The sequence below is a fragment of the Mustelus asterias genome, chromosome 1 (genome assembly GCF_964213995.1).
Source record: "Mustelus asterias chromosome 1, sMusAst1.hap1.1, whole genome shotgun sequence".
NCBI classification, from domain to species: Eukaryota; Metazoa; Chordata; class Chondrichthyes; order Carcharhiniformes; family Triakidae; genus Mustelus; species Mustelus asterias.
The window spans coordinates 170,001,282-170,022,855 of NC_135801.1; the positions used below are offsets into that span (position 1 = coordinate 170,001,282).

The 21,574-nt window shown below is 45.9% G+C and overlaps 1 protein-coding gene across 9 annotated transcripts in view; it reads right to left on the reverse strand.

The window, feature by feature from the left end:
* The window catches only part of fgfr3 (fibroblast growth factor receptor 3), a 177,291-nt gene extending 167,849 nt beyond the window's left edge, over window positions 1-9,442 (reverse strand). For 8 of the 9 annotated variants that reach the window (XM_078223018.1, XM_078223028.1, XM_078222998.1 and 5 more), the window contains exon 1: window positions 8,828-9,442. The gene's annotated coding sequence lies outside the window, so the exon portion shown is untranslated. Of the gene's footprint in view, window positions 1-4,170; window positions 4,229-8,827 lie in introns of those variants that run through there. The other variant, XM_078222974.1, reaches the window with a different exon arrangement.
* Between the last annotated feature and the right edge of the window lie 12,132 nt (window positions 9,443-21,574).

Consider the following 21,574-nt stretch of genomic DNA (forward strand, 5'->3'; position numbering starts at 1 on the left):
GCCAGGACATCTGGGATAATTTTCCCACTCTTCTTCAAAATAGTCATGGGATCTTTTACATCCACCTGAATAGGCAGATGGGGCCTCAGTCTAATGTCTCATTCAAAAGATACAGCAAGGGAGTGTTAGCTTTGTTTTTCTGTTCTCAAGCCCTGGCGTGGAACTTGAATCTGGAATCTTGTGGTCGAGAGTTAAGAGTTTATAGTTTATTTATCGGTTTCACAAGTAGACTTACATTAACACTGCAATGAAGTTACTGTGAAAATACCCTAGTTGCCACACTCCGGCGCCTGTTCGGATACACTGAGAGAGAATTTTGCATGGCCAGTGCATCTGACCAGCACGCCTTTCAGACTGTGGGAGGAAATGGGAGCACCCGGAGGAAACCCACGCAGACACGGGGAGAACGTGCAAACTCCACCCAGATCGTGACCCAAGCCGGGAATTGAACCCAGGTTCCTGGCGCTGTACAGCTACAGTGCTAACCACTGTGCCACCGTGCCACCTATGCTACCAACTGAGCCATGACCAACATACAACAAATTATTGATGAAATTTACTCAGAGGCTGCATGGACCCAAACACTGCACCCAACTTTGCCCATCATGAGTTCCTGTAAAATACAATAAACGACTGACCAGTGAAGTTGTTTTTGATGGTGTTATTCAAGGAAGGAATGTTGGTCAAGGCACCAACAGGACCCCCAGATTCATCTTTGAATTTGATATTGCAAATATCTAAGGAAGGAAGAGTGCTAACGAGACAAAGCATTTCAGGAAAGTTGTTCTGAGGGACAAGGCATTGGTTTCTGAGTTGGAGAAAGATCACTGCAACGAGCTTCACAGTTGTCTGGGTAAGTCAAATTGTAAGAGAAATTGTGGATGGATTCAATGCTGAGAAAACAACTAAAAGATGAAAGATCTGAAGATGGAGCCACACAAAATTCTGCTGTCTAAACTCAGTGCAGTTGGCAACAGATGAAAAGGAAGCCAAGAGGAAAAAAACAATCTTAGGAGACCAGATTAGAAAGTAAATCATTCTTTGACACATCGTGTAACCTTGAACTCAGCAGAGATGCAACCGGCTTTGTAAAAAAGTGTCAATTTTCAGATTTGATTTAGTCGATTAGAAAATTGACAAACTCCTGAAAATGTCCAGAATAAGAAAGGATTTCATTTCTCCCCTCTTCAATCTTTCCTCCTCCTCTCTTCATTAGGAAGGGGTTCCCACAGCACCGCCTTTTGGTGTCTCGTACTTACAGTGAACCTTTATGTGTGAGTCTAGACAGCAAGTACAAGCAAACTAGGGATGGACACCATAGCCAGGTGCAAACCTGTCCCTATCTGTCACTCGTACAGATCAAATAATTGCTTGAGAAAGGGAAATCTTAAAAGGGTATGGGAAAGAAGCAAGACAGTTGGATTCGAATAGGTCCCTAACAAGAAGAAATATGCCAGTGTAGACTTGTTGAGGTGAACGACCAGTTTCTATGCTGTAGCATTGTATAATTAAAAGTTTACACATACATTTTCCAGTAGGGGTCACTAGATAACCATCACGAGTGGGAACCCATGGAATTTGGGACATTTTCTATGTTAAAGGAGCTATATCAATGCATTTTGTTGTTGCTGCTTTTTTCCGCTCTGGCAGAGGAATACTGGCATCAATATCACAGGCCTGACTGAGTAGAAACGAAGAAGTGAACGCCTGACTCAGCTGTGAGTGGCTATTAAGCTTTGAGTGCTGGGGTTTTAACACCAATTTTAGAATCAGAATGAGTTAATTTGGTGGGAACACAACGAATCTCTTCACAGAACATGGCAGCACATCTTTAATAGTTTCACACATCAAAGAAAGTTTTCCAAATGAAAACGGCAGAATTTGATCCATCAAAACCCTCACGGTGGTGGTATTGTATGCTTGGACTGTGACATCAGCAGTTTTAAATGACTTTTTTCCACTGAAATAATGGGTGTATAAGTGTGCTACTCTGTGCCAAAATGATATTCCCTCTATAACAGCAGTAACTGTACATCAAAAATACTGATGAGTTGTAAAGCACTTTGAAACATCTTGAGGTCACCCAGTATATAAATGCAAGTTCTTTGCTTTCAATTACTTTTTTCCCAAATCATTTTGCCTCACTCCCCACCATTACAAAATTATTTTCTCCCCTCCTCACTATTGGATGCACAAGAACTGGTGTTTTCTGGCACCTTACCAAATACCTAATTTGTTTTGTATAGACAGTGATTAGATGGCGGCCGTTCATTATGGGAGACATCACAACTGAGTCCTTTGCCTGCCAGCCTCGACATTCGCACCGTGTCCTTCCCCTGCTGGGTCCTTCAATAGCATTAAGGAACCCTTTGGCCTATGGTACGACTTAAGAATGCTCGGGTTAGTAGTTACGCTCCCATCATTATTCCATCTGATACCAACTACCTCAACATAGACCAGAGATCTATCCAAAGTCAAGCCCAATTTACACAGCTCAGTAACATGCCACATGTGCCCAGTAAGATGGGACGGAAAGCTCTGCATAATGGTGGCACAGCAAAATTATTCCCTTTTCCACAGCGGCATTCTTGAAAGAGTCAAAACCAGAGACATCTGATTGATTCTAGGACAAACATAATCCTCAGTACTCAGATATGATCATGTGAAGGTATTTTGGAATCAATTCTGGATGGGTCCCATATATCTTTTGCCAATTTTCTCTCTCTCTCCACCTGTTCCCTTCTTTAAAGCATTCACTCACTTTTTTTGGATATAGTGCCAGGGGCACTTTTTGCCCTCTGATATCCCATTCAAATGGCCAATGTTGATGTGAGAGTCATCTGAGCGCCAGCAAGCTATCTTACTATAGAGTACATCAGAATTGAACTTGATTAACAAGGAGGGAAAGGTTACTGGGGTAGGCAGGAATGTGGGCTTGAAGTTACAATCAGATCAGCTAGGATCTTATTGAATGGAAGAGCAGGGCCTACTCCTGTTCCTATTTGGTAAGTTCGTATGACCCTCTCCTTAACCAGAATTCACACACAGGTACGTCAAGGAGGGCCACTGCACAACAATCAGGAGAAAGGTGCCTTGTTAGTTTTTCTTTCCCTAACTTGGAGAACAGAGATAGCGGCAGTGCCTCACCATTGCCCTTGGCTGAACAGCTGGTATACCGCAGAGTGAATATACATTTCAATGGCTTTGTCATTGCAACCAAAAATTACTGAAAAGTATCAAAGTTTTGAGTCAGCACAAATCTATCTATCTAATTTCAAGTGTATCTGGACCTAATGGTGACCATTCAAATGGCCAGTGAGTTGGTCATTCTCAAATCATAGAATCCCTACAGTGCAGAAGGAGGCCATTCAGCCCATGGAACCTGCACCGACAACAATCCCATCGAGGCCCTTTCCCCGCAGCCCCATGTATTTATCCTGCTAATCCCCCTGACACTAAGGGTCAATTTAGCATGACCAATCAACCTAAACCTGTACATTTTAGGACTGTGGGAGGAAACTGGAGCACCCGGAGGAAACCCACGCAGACACGGGGAGAACGTGCAAACTCCACACAGTCACCTGAGGCCGGAATTGAACGTGGGTCCCTGGCGCTGTGAGACAGCAGTGCTAACCACTGTGCCAGCCCTAAATCTAAAATGTATTTTAATTCTGGTGGCAGATAATTAATTTTCTACCAGTGTGGGTTACTCCTGACTGATGCACATGTGGTACATATGAATCCTTTTCAAGGCTGCAGTAGCACAATACATCCCATTTTTATTTGGAAAAAAAACCCCATTGTCAAAAGACATAACCGATTAATTTTATTTGAATAGACCTTTCACTAAATCCAGTTTATTAGGAATGAACATTCGGAAGAGGAGTAAATAATCTTGAAAATTGGTGTTTCTTTTAACTAAAACTCAAACATCTTTCATAGGAAAAGACATCCTCCCAGGATTTACATAGAATCCCCATCGTGCAGAAGGAGGCCATTCGGTCCATCGATCCTACACTGATAACAATCCCACCCCGGCCCTATTCCGTTTTCACCCTGCTAGTCCCCCTGATACTAAGGGGCATTGTCAATTCACCTAACCCGAACATCTCTGGAGTGTGGGAGGAAACCGGAGCGCCCGGATGAAACTCATTGCAGAAAGTTGGTTACCTCTGATTTTTTTGAAGAAAGAAAGACTCCTTTGCCAGTTGTTCATCTTCTGGGAGGCTGTTTCTAACTTAGCGGAGAACGTGGCTCATTTTCTTTCCTGAAATGCATCATTCTGCAACTTCCCGTCCTGCTCCGCATACCACCAGCCGCTAACTGGCTAATTATTCACCTTCTAGCTCAGAGCAACTCAGTCAAATGTCATCATCAATCTCAGTTGCCCGAAGGTGCCTCCTTTCGGTGACATTGCCAGGTTTCTCTTTGTTACACACACACACGCCTTTTTTTTCTGCTTACCGCACGCATTCACTTCTCTACATCGCTAATAAATGTGTACAATACTGCAGAAAGAGTCTCACAGGAGTACACTGTATATCCAGAAGAATGGCACTCTGTGTAAACCGCAAGGCTGAATGCTACACTGGGGGATTGAAATATGCTGAGCAGGGTAAATAGGTATTCAGTCTCCATACTGAGCTCCCTTTTACAAGTTCCTCAACATGCACTTTCCATCACACAACGCATGTACACCTCATCGATTCCGTGCAGTGCCTGAAATCAAACTGCTGGAAACGCGCAGCGGGTCAGGACAACATCTGGAGGAGAAAGAGGGGGGTTTGACAGTCCTTCCCTAGACAGCTGCACACCCTTCAAATGTAATGCTTTTAGGTGGATGATAAGTCTTCTGAGTCATACCCGAAAGGTCAACCCATCTTTTCAAACACATTCTCCGAGTTCTTTTTGCACATTTCTGTGATTCGGTTTTTTTTTAACCGCCCAATGTTAAAAATGCAATGAGGACTGTGCATCACTCAGAACACGGCAACCACCCCCCAAACCAGGATTCACCTCAAGCGCCTACCCCACAAAGCCATTCTCCACCAATACCTCTCCCCTTTCTGCTGTGGGGCTGATCTGCTGTATATTCCTCACTCTCTCTAACACACAGAGGAATAAAACACTGAGAACAGTTGCGACATTTGCATTTCGTAAATGGGACATGCAACCCCTCCCGGCGTGGCGACAGAGTTAATACTTAATTCTCAACGTGCTCCTTTTCCCAAAGAGCCACCGCTTTCACATCCTGAGTGGCACTCGGTCCTCTCCCCCACCCCCCGGCTCCGATGATTATATGGGGGGGGGGGGTGGATTAGGGGGTCGCCACCAAGTTAACCACTAGCTAAAAGGCAATGGGTCAATTTTGCAAAGGGTTTTTGGTGATTCTTTCCTCTGCGGAGAAATACCATCCCTATACCGAGCCAGCCACCCGCACTGGGTCCTGGCATTGCCCGCTGATCTTCATTCACACTGATGGCACCCATCCTCAATAAGAGGTGAGAGGTGGCCAAGAGGTGAGCGAGAGTTATCAACATTTCTCAATGATTTCACATCAGCCTTTCTATCTCCAATGAAGCAGGGAATGTGGGCATTTCTAACTCTTTCTTAATTGAAACATTCACCCCCCCCCCCCCCCCAGTCCCAGGGGCTGTCCAATCCAACACAATGTGGAGATGCCGGCGTTGAACTGGGGTAAACACAGTAAGAAGTTTCCAACACAACCCATTAAAAGTCAGGATAGAAAGTAAAGGGGAATTTCACAGTAACTTCATTGCAGTGTTAATGTAAGCCTTACTTGTGACCAATAAATAAACTTTTTTTATTTAGGAAGAGGGTCACTCCGGCTTTGAAAACTCGGTTTTATCCCCCTCCCCCCCTTCAACTGGAAATCGAACAGCAACTTTGTCCAACTTTGTAACTGAAAGCTTCAACCAAATCTCTCCAGCTCCGCTGACATTTGCCAAGTGTTCGAGGCATCTGCTGAAGGGCTCTGAAACCATCCAACACTTGAGCGAATTCCCGGAATATTTTCTCTTTTCAGATCACCTATTTGCACTCGCTTCACTATGGGATGGTCGGGGCGCTGGGAAAGGGATGACAAGAGCCGGGGGGAAGGGGGAGTGGGGGGCGCTCGCAGGTGGATGGTGTGCGGGCTTTGAGAGGTAACTTGACAGCGACACGCTCAGACTGGGGAGGAAGAGAGTGAGCAAGAGCCCTGGGTCAAGGGGAAACTTTGCAGGGTAACTAAAATTAATCTATTCGGCAGAGGGTGGGGGGACAGTGGATACACTGCTGGGGGGTGGGTGGAGGGGGGGAGACAGTGGACACTGCTGGGGGGGGGGGAGGGGGGCAGTGGACACATTGCTGGGGGGGGGGGAACAGTGGACATACTGCTGGGGGGGGGAAGACAGTGGACACTATACTGGGTGGGGGGGTGCAGTGGATACACTGCTGGGAGGGGAGCAGTGGACACATTGCTGCGGGGTACAGTGGACACACTGCGGGGAGGGGGGGGACAATGGACACACTGCTGGGGGGGACAGTGGACACACTGGGGAGGTCGGGGGGGGACAGTGGACACATGCTGGGGGGACAGTGGACACACTGCTGGGGGAGACAGTGGACACACTGCTGGGAGGGGGGCAGTGGACACACTGGGGAGGTCGGGGGGGGGACAGTGGACACACTGCTGGGGGAGACAGTGGACACACTGCTGGGAGGGGGGCAGTGGACACACTGCCGGGGAGGTGGGGGGGACATAGAACATAGAACATTACAGCACAGTACAGGCCCTTCGGCCCTCGATGTTGCACCGACCAGTGGAACCAATCTAAAGCCCCTCTAATCTACACTATTCCAATATCATCCATATGTTTATCCAATAACCATTTGAATGCTCTTAATGTTGGCGAGTCCACTACTGCTGCAGGCAGGGCATTCCACGCCCTTACTACTCTCTGAGTAAAGAACCTACCTCTAACATCTGTCCTATATCTATCACCCCTCAATTTAAAGCTATGTCCCCTCGTGTTAGCCATCACCATCTGAGGGAAAAGGCTCTCACTATCCACCCTATCTAATCCTCTGATCATCTTGTATGCCTCTATTAAGTCACCTCTTAACCTTCTTCTCTCTAACGAAAATAACCTCAAGCCCCTCAGCCTTTCCTCAGTGGGCACACTGGGGGGGGGGGGGGGGGGGGGGGTGGACAGTGGACACACTGGGGGGGCGGGGGGACAGAGAACACACTGCTGGCGATGGGACAGAGAACACACTGCTGGCGATGGGACAGAGAACACACTGCTGGCGATGGGATAGTGGACACACTGCTGGGGGGGAGAGTGGACACTCTGCCTGGGGGGATAGTGGACACACTGCCTGGGGGGATAGTGGACACACTGCTAGGGGGACAGTGGACACACTGCTCGGGGGACAGTGGACACACTGCTCGGGGGACAGTGGACACACTGCTGGGGGGGACAGTGGACACAGTGCCGGGGGTCAGTGGACACACTGCTGGGGTGGACAGTGGACACACTGCCGGGGGGACAGTGGACACACTGCTGGGGTGGACAGTGGACACACTGCTGGGGGGGACAGTGGACACAGTGCCGGGGGGACAGTGGACACACTGCTGGGGTGGACAGTGGACACACTGCCGGGGGGACAGTGGACCCACCACTGGGGGGGGGGGGGAAGTGGACACACTGCGGGGGTGACAGTGGACATTCTGCTGGGGGGACAGTGGACACATTGCTGGGGGGGGGGACAGTGGACACATTGCTGGGGGGGGTACAGTGGACACACTGCTGGGGAGGAGATAGTGGACACTCTGCTGGGGGGACAGTGGACACACTGCTGGGGGGGACAGTGGACACACTGCTGGGGGGACAGTGGACACACTGCTGGGGTGGGACAGTGGACACACTGCTGGGGGAACAGTGGACACACTGCTGGTGGGGACAGTGGACACTGCTGTGGGGGACAGTGGACACTGCTGGGGGGGGACAGTGGACACTGCTGGTGGGGTAAGGGGCTTCAGATGTCTAAGCGTAGTTCTTCCATTTGAAAGCCGTGCTGAAGGTGTGTGTGGGGGGGGTCTCCAGTTCAGACTGCTGCCTGTAAAGTTGAGTGAATAAATCACTCCAGCCCACTGTGAGTGTGAGATCCAGCAGCAGCCTCATCACTGCACCCTCCTCCTCTTCGGAGATGCTCCACAAAACTCTGTGCCAGCTGCTTTCTGTATTCTGGAGAGGTGGGCCGACGGTAGCAGTAAGAGACAGACTTCATCCACCCCAATATAATTCAGATCATTGTTCATGCCTCCGGTTCTTGAAGGCATAAATGAAAATCTGAACCCGTCAGTTGAAAAACGCTACATATTTAACACTTCCCATTCGAGGGGACACTGCCTCCAGCTTCGCCACCAGTTCCAATATTCTGAACTCGAGGCTTTAACAACTCGCTCCGAACAGAATAAAGTGTGTAATTATGTGGGTGCTATATATATATATATACAGATTTCACTGCTCAGTCATTGCCTGGCCCACCGGCTCACTGAGGTTTACAATCTCCCTGCTGAATTTCCAGAGTGAAGCTGAGCAGCAACTGTCCAGCTCCCAGCACCTCCTCCACACGCCTCCCTGTCTCCATATATCATACACCCCTAATTGGCTCATAGCTTCTAGCCCAAGGGATGCCCTGCAGAGAGAACCCCCCCCCCCCCCCACTCTCCCCTCACCCCAATGCAAGGCCAATGAACTGATCTTAGAATCCTTCCATTAAAATGAAAATGAGAAAGAGAGAAACGACCTTTACTGACCAGTGACGGGAAACGGCGCTGCGCCCGAGATTAAAAGGTGCCGATTCGAATCAGTCGGGAATCCCTCGAGTCCCCCACGGCGTAAAAAAAAGTTCAGGCTTCCCCTCGGGGAGGGGGGGGCGAAAAAACAGACGAGAAATTGAAACTTATCTTTGAATATTCAAAGTCATTTGTAAATCCAACAAGACTCTGGAAACTTGTCAACGGATCCCGAGAAATGGCAATCTCTTCAGTTCAACAAGCCTGCGAGGCCGATCATTTGGTTATTTCTGTGAACCAAAGATTCCTGGGCATCTTTTCAGTTTTCCTCCCGTTTTTTTTAAAACACACAGTAACAAGAAAGAATGTCGTTTTCTTTTGCCCGGTACTGATTTTGCCTTTGAGGAGAGAGACAGAGAGAGACAGAGAGAGAGTTCCTAGGGCTGTAGAATGTTGCTCTTTTTTCTCCAGGGGTTGTAACTATTCTCAGGAAGGCTCCGGCGATCTCTCCGTTGTAGCTTTTCTATTTTCTCTTTTTTTTTGCTTTGCTGACCGCGGTTGTGTGTGAGTGAGAGTGAACGTGTGTGTGTGTGTGTATGTGTGTGTGTGTGAAAGCTTGGCTCGCTGACTTTAACTGCCAGAGCAGGGGCAGCGGCAGAGAGAGAAAACACAGGGAGATCAGGTTTCAGTGTCTGGAGCAGTGGGCAGTGACGCTCGCTGCAATGGAAGGAGGTTTGGTGGGAGTGTAGAGCGGGCTCCAAGCTCCTCCCATCCCTCCCTCCCTCTCCCGGGGCTGCCCGAAGCTTGCAACAACTGATGGCATCGCTGACAGATTCTTTACATGTCTATAAAGCATCTCATTTCGTCAGTACCTCCTCCCCTTTCTGCAGATCCCAATCGCCCCAGAGGTTTTTTACGGCTGATCTCCAAAGTGCGCGGAATCCCAGAACCGCTGTTTAAAATCGTCAGGAAAGCGAGTGTCGCCAATTCGAAATTATCTCAAGAAATTTTCCCCCAAAAGTCCATAAATATCGCCGGAGAGTGCATTTAGATGGCGGTGTTCCCCCCCAACACCCCCATCAATTCTTTTAATATACAGAAAAATATCTTCAGAAAGCATTTTAGAATGTTATTGGGACAAATTTATTACAGGTTGTGGTCATGAGCCCCAGAATATCGGGAATGTACCTGACATTGCGCCGGTTAGGCTACAGTTCCAGCTTCTGTGAACATTCTGTAATCACAAATGTTACATCCTGCATCAACCAAAGCAATCGTGCTCATACAGAGCACTGCTGATATTGCACTTGCTGATACAGCCACTCTGCCTGCTGATATCATGCCCACTGTGTGCTATGTCACCCAATAGCTGATACCTTCTGTATCATCGCCATTAATAGGATGCCTCCTGAGATATCAGCCATTACTTCAATGGACTGTCCATGTAGTCTCTGAGCGCTTCGAAGTGGCTAGTGGCTTGTGCTACCAAATAAACCTGTTGGATTTTAACCTGGTGTTGTGAGACTTCTTACCATGTAGTCTCTGACAGAGCTTTTCCCGAGATTAGATGTGTTTTTTTCTCTGGGGGGTGGGGCATAGTCTAAACTGGTGGGTACAGTATTTCAATCTGCTCACGTGTGCCTCCTAGCGGGAAGATCAGGTAGTGAGAGTTTTCTACCATTTATTCAACCAGAAAGTGATATTTATACAATATTTTCACCTTCGCACCAGCAATTAGGCAAAAAAGAATCACCAAGTGTTGAGTCAACAGTTTGATCAATCCTTCACTTGAAATATCATATAGAAGCTGTGTCTTAAAACAGTAAATAATAAGTTACTCAGCAGGTCTGGCAGTATCTATAAGGAAAGAGCTGACGTTTCAAGACACAGGACAACGCAGAATCGCTGAGCAGAAACTGATAGCCAAGTTCCACATACACGAGGACAGCCTCAATCAGGATCTTGGAATCATGTCACTCTATCTGTGACCCGCACGACTTGTCTGGGCTTGCAAAATCTCACTAACTGTCCCGGCTGGAGACAATTCACACCTCTTTAACCTGTGCTTAACGCTCTCTCCACTCGCACTGTCTATCTGTAAAGATTTGATTACCTGTTAAGACTTACATTCCAACCATTATATCTTGTAAATTGAGTTTGTGTCTGTATATGCCCTGTTTGTGAACACAACTCCTCACTCACCTGATGAAGGGGCGACGCTCCGAAAGCTCGTGCTACCAAGTAAACCTGTTGGACTTTAACCTGGTGTTGTGAGACTTCTTACTGCGCCCACCCCAGTCCAACATCGGCAACTCCACAGCGTTTGGAGTCCAGATGACCCTTTGTCGACAAAAGAGTCATCTGGACACCAAACGTCAGCCCTTTTCTCTCCTTACTGCCAGACCTTCTGAGATTTTCCAGCATTTTCTTTTGGTTTCCAGCATCCACAGTAATTTGCTTTTATTTAATAATAAGTTGCTATTGCTAGCTTCATGCCGCAGAAATCAAAATTGCATTCAAAAAGTCCTGTGTTTCTCCATTAACAGTTAGTAGCCGCCCTGACCATTTTAGAGTAGTCACCGTATTGATTTGGATGCGGGACATTTTTGAAATATCTTATCCCAAGTTAGGAGCACGTTAATGTCCGAGGCGTGCTGAAGAATTCATCCCCATATAGTGCACAATGTGGAAACGTGCAATGGTCAAAGGAACTCACTGACAAACAGACTGTAAATGACAGGCCGCTTTCCCCCTGCACCCAGGCAGAAGATGGCCTTTGCCACTCTCTACAAATCAAACACTTCTCGACTGAACTTGTCTGAAGCATTAGCCTAAGGAAAAAAAAACATTAGATTTAACCGCAATCATTCAAATAACTCATTCCCTTTTCACCTAAATATCCCCGTATTAGGATGCAGAATCAGGCCAGTTAGGAACAAAAATATAAACTAACAATTTTAAAATCATACAAAATAGTGTGGCTGTTTTTTTTAAAAAAAATTGGGAGGGAGGAATGTAAAAATGAATGAATATGGTTTAATTTCCTTTACTCTCCTTTGTTGAGCATACAAAGGATAAAGCCTAATTAGCCAGACTACTGTGAACAGGCAGTGTCTTTCCTTCCAGATGAAGGGGGTGCGTGAGGTGGCAGTATGATCAACAGAGAGAAAGGGAGAGGAGTGAGTGTCACAGACAGCTTGGCGTTAAAAACTCTGAACTGCCACCAAATGACAGCTTTACAGACCGCCCAACAATAGAGAGAAGCTTTGCATTAATGGACGGATTGATGAGCCTAATTTAGGCCGCTCCGCTTCCCTGACCCCTCTACCGCTCTGGCGAGCATTGGCTCCCTCCTTTCTTTTCCCTTTCGACACTATTCTGCTGGCTGAATAAACTTATCAGCCACAGTAACTCCATTCTGCGGGCTGAGAAACACCTTTGTGACAGCCGCCGGAGAAAGACGCTGCTTTGCAAGACAATGAGGGTCCCATAATCTCCTCATTGTCCTTCATTAGGATGGCAGAACCTGCCTAATTGGAAAGTTATAGGATCCAACTAATACTCCTTAAATTAACCTGCGGAGTAATAAAGAAATCTCTCTCCACCCAGATACACATGTGACAGGGATAACATGTACTCTTTGTTTGTAAACTCCATGCACCCCTACCCTCCCCGTCTCTCTTTCGGAATCGGGTGATAGGATTTTAGGTGCTTCTAGATCACGGCGGGCTGCCGATGACTCAAAAGTACACGTTTAATGACCTGCATAAGACTGACAGCACTAAAGGAGAGAATTTGTATATCACCTTATTAAATCTTCAGGACATCGCAGGGTGCTTTGTATCGAATGGTTATTTTTTGGGGGGCTCATTATTGTTTTATAGATAAACACAACAGCTAATAGTAGAAGCAGGGTTTCCCATACAAAATAAGATTAGCCTATTAATGTTTTTTTAGGCCAGGCCACTAGGTAAACTTCAGATTTTTAAACTGTATAGCGCAAGAAACAATATTTTTCACTGTACGCTAATACGTGTGACAATAATAAATCAAATCAAACTGAGGAGACTCAGTTTAATATAACAGCAAAGTACTGCAGATGTTGGCAATCCAAAATAAAAACAGAAAATGTTGGAAAATCTCAGCAGGGTTGGCAACATCTGTGTGGGGTTACGGGCCTGGGTAAGATGCTCTGTCAGAGAGTCAGTGCAGACTCGATGGGCCAAATGGTCTCTTCTGCCCTGTACAGATCCTACGGGTAAGTGGAACTGATCCACTTCAGATCAGCCATGATCTTATTGAATGGCGGGGCAGGCTCGAGGGGCTAGATGGCCTACTCCTGCTCCTATTTCTTATGTTCGTATGTTCTTATCTGTGGAGAGAAAATCAGAGTTAACGTTTCGAGTCTGTAACAGACTCTGTTTCTGTCTCCACAGAGGCTGCCAGGCCTCCATTTAATGTGTCACCCAAGAGGCGTGCCTCTCGTTGCGATTATATGTTGATGTTCTGGAGTGGGGCTTCAACCCATGTCCTTCAGGACTCAAATGATAACGGAGCCCTTTTTAATATTAGATTTATTCAACATTTACGAAATGGCACCATACAATGTACCGACAACAGAAACAAAGTCCAGACTAAAATATCCAGACACCTTACCACTGATGCGGCATTCTGCACAATTATTACCACACCACTGATTACCTTCAAAAACTAAAGTTTCATTTGTTTCTGATTTTTGTTTTGCATTTTAAACACCGATCATAAAATGCCACCCTTAAATTCCTTTCCAAAGAAGCATCCACAGAATCTTTTGGCGATCTTTTAGGTGATGGTGCATTCAGTTCTTGTCAAAATACTTCGCTGATGGCTTCAGTAACAAAAAATAAATGTTCTGCGTTCTGTTACCAGTTTGTATTCAGTGAACTAGAAATTAGTTAACAAACTGGCAGAAAGGGAACATCGACAGGTAAACACTGGGAAGTATGCAAAGAAGCATTTTGTACAGTAAGCACTTGCTGCTAAAAGCAAAGACTCCACTTGTGCATGGAAATCTGTAACTAAATCACCCTGCACTGCAGCAACTCACCAAGGCTCCTTCAACAGCACCTCACAAACTTGTCACTTCTACCCTAGAAGGACAATAGTAGCAGATGCATGGCAAAAAAGATTCACCAGGATGTTGCCTGGTCTCTAGGGTGTTGGCTATGAGGACAGGAATAAACTAGGATTGTTTTCACTTGAAGGACGGAAGCGGAGGGGAGATCTGATAGAGGTCTACAAAATTATGAGAGGCATAGACAGGGTGGATAGTCAGAGGCTTTTTCCCCAGGGTGGAAGTGTCAATTACAAAGAGGCACAGGCTCAGGGTGAGAGGGGGAAAGTTTAAGGGAGATGCGCAGGGGAAGTTTTTCACACAGAGTGGTGGGTGTCTGGAACATGCTGCCAGAGGAGGTGGTAGAAGCAGGCACATTATCAATATTTAAGAGGTATCTGGAGGGGTACATGAATATGGAGGGAATAGAGGGATATGGACCGAGTAAAGGCAGAAGGTTTTTGTTTTAGTCTAGTTAGGGCACCATGATCGGTACAGGCTTGGAGGGCCGAAGGGCCTGTTCCTGTGCTGTACTTTTCTTTGTTCTCTTTGTTCTTAACATTCATCACCTGCAAGTTCTCCTCCAAACAATTCACCATCATGACTTGGAAATATATCACCATCCCTTTATTGTTGCTGGGTCAAAATCCTGGAACTTCCTCCCTAACAGCACTGTAGATGTAACTACACCACATGGATTGCAGTGGCAGTGGACTGGTGAGGTCGCACCTAGAGTACTGTGTACAATTTTGGTCCCCTTATTTAAGAAAGGATATATTAGCTTTGGAGGGGGTACAGAGAAGGTTCACCAGGTTGATTCTGGAGATGAGGGGGTTAGCTTACGAGGAGAGATTGAGTAGACTGGGTCTGTACTCATTGGAGTTTTGAAGGTTGAGGGGAGATCTCATAGAGACATATAAGATAATGAAGGGGCTAGAGAGGGTAGAAGTAGCGAGGTTATTTCCACATACAATGGAAACAAGAACTAGGGGGCATAGCCTCAAAATACGGGGGAGTCAATTTAGAACAGAGTTGAGGAGAAACTTCTTCTCCCAGAGGGTAGTGAATCTTTGGAATTCTCTGCCCAATGAAGCAGTAGAGGCTACCTCGTCAAATGTGTTTAAGTCACAGATAGATAGATTTTTAATCATTAAGGGAATTAAGGGTTATGGGGAGTGGGCGGGTAAGTGGAACTGAACCCACTATCAGATCAGCCATGATCTTATTGAATGGCGGAGCAGACTTGAGGGGCTAGATGGCCTACTCCGGCTCCTATTTCTTATGTTCTTATGTTCAAGAAGGTGACTCACCATCACCTTCTCAAGGTCAATTAGGTCAACTGGGATTCCTGGAAAAGAATCAGGAGTGGGAATCCTGGCCAACCTTCCCCCTTCCTAATTCCAGAATGTTGAGGTGAACTACAGAGTCCTGACTGCTGTTTCAACTGGAACCAGCGAACTTGCCTCAGATTGGGCACTTCATCTGGGATCTGCATGGTCTATATGGTTCAGCCACTCACTAAACCATTGGGTATTTTGGAGAAATATTCACTAACATTGATTTCAATCGGGTAAATTGAATCTGTTATTACAAAAACAGTACGTGTTGTGTTGACAAATCATGTTATTGAAATGTTTCAACAGTTTTAAAAAATTTGAATGTGCACTTCTCAGTGAGGATGTGTAGCTAAGCTATTGAATCAGACCAGATTTCCATCACCCAAAATCACGATCATTTTGATGTTAATCAATACCTGAAATTTAACCTCTTAACAATCAATTGCATTGTGATTATCAAAGCTCACAATGCATCATAGAATCCTACGGTGCAGAAGGAGGCCATTCGGCCCATCGAGTCTGCACTGACCACAATCTCACCCAGGCCCTATCCCCATAACCCTATGCATTTACTCTAACTAGTCCCCCTAACACTAAGGGGCAATTTAGCATGGCCAATCCACCGAACCCGCACACCTTTGGATTGTGGGAGGAATCCAGAGCACCACGCAGACACGGGGAGAACGTGCAAACTCCACACAGTGACCCAAACCAGGAATCGAACACTGGTCCCTAGTGTTGTGAGGCAGCAATGCTAACCACTGTGCCACCATGCTGTGCCATCAGACTAATCTGGTATCTTGGGAGCAATTCAGGTTATCCTTAAAGAGGCACTATTCTGCTGTAGGCAAGATATGAAGGTAAACTGTTATGGCGACAGCTTAAAATGGCCTAAACTGTCATGATGGAGATTTAAATTACTTTCCAATGTAACAGCTATCTTTAAAATAACTCCAATCTGTTCAATCTGTGGTTCCCGAAGAGTTTAAACAGTGTGATCTTCATTAAGAAACCTCTATCCCCAAAAAATTCCATGTCCTTCTCTCTTGGCTAATTCAGCTGATATGAGTCAGAAGCAGCAGAAGAGTTTCGCAAATCATCTTCAGTGGCTCTGGGCTAGTGAGGGAGTGAAAGGTCAGCCAGCATTACTAACACGCTTGGTGGTTATCCAGCAACTGCTGCTCGGAAATGCACACGAAAAGGCGAAAAATGGGAATTAATACAGAAATTGCTGGAAATGCAGCTGTGATGAGTTGAGTCTGGTGAGAACAGGATTAGTTTTGATGTGATGCTCTTGACAGTTTAAAAAGTGTGTCAGCACTCACTGTCTTGGCTCATGTGAGAAAGTGGGGGTGGGGGGGGGGAGGGTGGTCAATGGAGGGGTGTTGTTATGATGATGGTAGTAGCGTCTTTCACATCCACAAACTACCCCAAAACACTCCCCAAAACTATGAATTACTAATGGAATGAATTTGTTGCTTGGAAGGCATAATGTGAAATGATGATGTCAATTGAGTGTTTACGCCTTTTTATTAAGATGCATTAGCAACAAAAACTGTGTGGGGCAAAGTCGCACCTTTTGCATTTCCCGTGCAATTGGTTTAACCAAACATGCAACTTGTTAACCAACCAAGGCGAAGTGTTGGACATTAAATTTACAAAATTCCTAGGGGGCCTCACAACACGCAGTTCAGTAGTGTGGTAGTGAAGAGGACATTTAACTAGAATCCACAAGAACAAAAAATATCACTGGTTATTGGGGTGCAGTGGAGTGACCTTTACTCCGCAGATGCTTGTGCTACACCTGGCACGGCTTCATGCTGACAATAGGTGACTAATATGGCCAAAAATAAGGCGGCACAGTGGCACAATGGTTAGCACTGCTGCCTCACAGCGCCAGGGACGTGGGTGTGATTCTCAGCTTGGGTCACTGCTTGTGTCGGGTTTGCATGTTCTTCCCGTGTCTCAATGCGTTTCCTCCAGGTGCCCCGGTTTCCTCCCGCAGTCTGAAAGATGTGCTGGTTAGGTGCGATGATCCGAACAGGCGCCGGACTGGGGGAATTTCACAGTAACTTCATTACAATGTTAACGTAAGCCTTACTTGTGACTAATAAGTAAACTTTAACTCCTGTGCACTGCTATCCCTCACCTTAAGGAGCACAAAAAGGAGGAATTATTAGTGCTGTTCAGTTACATAGGCAATCACTACATTCCAGAGAAAACTGTACCATCGAGGTAGTTATTGGTTCCCCCTGATGTTGTGATCTGCTGTCCTGTCATGGTCGAGGATTTGGAAAATGAACTTTAATGACAAGCTTAGAAAATTGCTAAACTCAAGGTTGTTATTAAGAATGAATACATTGTCTGGACGTATTTATTTCAGACTATTCAGATTTTAATTCTTGCTATGAAATGTGTTTGATATCTTTACAATATTTAAGATTTAAGACATGTGTTGATATCATGGGAACAGTATGGATATTGTGTCAGGGCAAAATACTTGAAGGGTGAAACTTGCAGGGTTGTGGGGAAGGGACTAATTAGATAGCTCTTTCAAAGAGCTAGCACAAGTTGGATGGGATGAATGGTCTCTTTCTTGGCTGTATCATTATTTGATTCTATGAAAGATCTGAGAGTATATTTTGTGAATTCCTGGTGCTGGAGTAGCTTGTGGATGTGAAAGACGCTACTACCATCATCATGGCTAAGTTCAGCACTTAACATGGTGGGAGCACTGCGAATTGAATCAGGTAAGGGAAATAAAATAAATGGCCACCCTTACACCCTGCCCTGGTGACTTCTACTGAGAAGCAGGTGTCAGATAGTAACCGGCTTGCCTTGGCTGTGATGGCCCCTCAAGGTAAATAGCCCACCTCACTTACTGTCCCAGCTCACATCTAAGAAATGGACACTTGGTGTTTGCACTGGAGAACTACCTAAAGAACAAGGAATCATTTCTCATGCGTTGGGCCAAAATCTGAAGGAAACATTAAAGGAGGAAGAAGATATGTCACAATAAACAAGACAAGTGAACTGATATTAAGATTGAAACACTGCAGTTCCCAATTTCTTTTAAACTTAATTCTTCCTTAAAATGTTATTCCATGACTCACTTTCCTCATTAATATTGCAGCCCTATGTGTCACATTCACTTTCTATCGCAGTTTATATTGGAAGCTGAGGCCCTGCTTTATGTCCTTCACATCAAAGGGAGTTTTTTTAAAATCAGTAAACAAAGAGATTCACTATCACCCTCCTGTGACAGCAGCCCCTCTGTCTACAAACACTGCTCCTGCTGAGAAAGCACTTGGCAAGAAAAATAGCCAACGATGACCTCCGGGCCCTCAAGATCATTAACCAGGCCCTCAAAATGCTTATCGGAGCACAGCAGAGAGAATCCGCAGATTGGGCAATCTCTCTTCAGGTGGGACTGCTTCGCCTCATCTTTCAATCCAGATGATTCTGGGCCTCGAGTGTGCCAAAGCTAAAGTGTGCTGCAAAAACCTGGAGGAGGGGGGAGTGGGGGTGGCATGATCTAATCTGAGGCCAGCCCAAAGTCATGGGAAAGGTGAGGTTAGCAGGGACAGCGCCAACAATTGAAAACGTCACGAAGAAATTAAAAGATCCTATCAGCATGACTCATGCATGTCAGTGCGTCTAGCAACAAAGTGGCTCCCTTATTAGAAATACTCAATGACAACACAAGGCCTTGCCTTGTGATTCTCCAAGTCTACTCAAGGGCAAACCTCTATCCCTGCATATAGAACATAGAACATAGAACATTACAGCGCAGAACAGGCCCTTCGGCCCACGATGTTGCACCGACCAGTTAAAAAAAAACTGTGACCCTCCAACCTAAACCAATTTCTTTTCGTCCATGAACCTATCTACGGATCTCTTAAACGCCCCCAAACTAGGCGCATTTACTACTGATGCTGGCAGGGCATTCCAATCCCTCACCACCCTCTGGGTAAAGAACCTACCCCTGACATCGGTTCTATAACTACCCCCCCTCAATTTAAAGCCATGCCCCCTCGTGCTGGATTTCTCCATCAGAGGAAAAAGGCTATCACTATCCACCCTATCTAAACCTCTAATCATCTTATATGTTTCAATAAGATCCCCTCTTAGCCGCCGCCTTTCCAGCGAAAACAATCCCAAATCCCTCAGCCTCTCCTCATAGGATCTCCCCTCCATACCAGGCAACATCCTGGTAAACCTCCTCTGCACCCTCTCCAAAGCCTCCACATCCTTCCTGTAATGTGGGGACCAGAACTGCACACAGTACTCCAAGTGCGGCCGCACCAGAGTTGTGTACAGTTGCAACATAACGCTACGACTCCTAAATTCAATCCCCCTACCAATAAACGCCAAGACACCATATGCCTTCTTAACAACCTTATCTACTTGATTCCCAACTTTCAGGGATCTATGCACACATACACCTAGATCCCTCTGCTCCTCCACACTATTCAAAGTCCTCCCGTTAGCCCTATACTCAACACATCTGTTATTCCTACCAAAGTGAATTACCTCACACTTCTCCGCATTAAACTCCATCCGCCACCTCTCGGCCCAACTTTGCAACCTGTCTAAGTCTTCCTGCAAACTACGACACCCTTCCTCACTGTCTACCACACCACCGACTTTGGTGTCATCAGCAAATTTGCTAATCCACCCAACTATACCCTCATCCAGATCATTAATAAATATTACAAACAGCAGTGGCCCCAAAACAGATCCCTGAGGTACACCACTTGTAACCGCACTCCATGATGAATATTTACTATCAACCACCACCCTCTGTTTCCTATCCGCTAGCCAATTCCTGATCCAATTTCCTAGATCACCCCCAATCCCATACATCTGCATTTTCTGCAGAAGCCTACCATGGTGAACCTTATCAAACGCCTTAATATTCAGTCACGCCTTAATATACACTTCAGTCAGCTGAGAAAGGCCCTGGCACAATCGCCAGTGACCTAACAACTTGTGTGTCCCAAAATATATAGTGGAGTTTTGCTAAAAGCTTAATAAAAAAACAATGTCCTGGAAATTTGCAGGATTTCACAGACCTGGGCTAATATTTCAGAAGCTCTCATGGTCACCAATCAGCTCCCCACTTCCTGCTCTTTTGATCACCAGCGCCCCCACCCCTCTTCCATGGTCGAAGAGGGCATGGCCACCCTGAGAATGAGTAAAAAGAAATCTGTTGGGCTACTGTTTGTTGTCCCTCACCACCAAACGAGTACGGGCCTCCACAAAATGGAACAAAGTGTGCCTATCTGCAACATTCAGTTAATTCACTGTGAAACTGGTTTGGATTCAGTTTGTTAAGAAATCCTTTAGATGATGCTTTATTCCGGTTTAAATATGTTCCCCCTGCCCTCAAATTAGCAATTCCTTCCTCCTGAATGGTACATGACCTTTGTCTCTTTGATGAAGAAAAATACTTGTATTCGTATAACACCTTTCGCCAGGGCAGCCCAGTGCTCGATAACCAGGAGTGTAGTAGAATGTACTACACAGGATGTAGAATGTATAAAACACAGCAGCTAACTAGCATCCAGTAAGCAATGCGATAATGTATTATTTGATTTGATTTATTATTGTCACATGTATTAACATACAGTGAAAAGTATCGTTTCTTGCGCGCTACACAGACAAAGCATATCGTTCATAAAGAAACGAGAGAGTGCAGAATGTAGTGTTACAGTCATAGCTAGGGTGTAGAGAAAGATCAACAAGATTAGTGGTGCTAAGTTCACAGAATTTTTACAGTGCAGAAGGAGGTCATTCGGCCCATTGAGTCTGCATTGACTCACTGCCCAATCCCACACCCCTGCCACACCCCCAAAACATTGCACATTGTGGGGTAAACATTGGTCAGACGTAATACCGGCAGAGGAATCTTCTGCTATTCTTTGAAATAGTTACTTCCACCTAAGAGGGCAGACAGAGATTAGTTTTAACATTTTGTCTGAAAGACACCACCTCCAACAGTGCAATGCTCCCTCCGTGCAGGACTACACTGGATTGTCCGTCAGGGTTGTGTGCTCAAGTCTTTGGATGGGGATATTTGTCTCCATAGGGAAGAATGTTATCAATAGAGCTATAGCTGGCACGGATGCCACCCAGTACCTTGCCCATCCGACCAATCATCATGTATGAGCTGCTGACTATTAGAGCATGGGAGGTATCACACTCAAAGTCCACACACTTTCCACTGCGGATCACTGGATGGTGATGGGAAACCTGGCTTATTTTGTTTCCCTCCTTTTGGCATCCTACGAACCCTGACATTCAACTGTACAACTCAAACTGCCCTCCTTGGCTGAG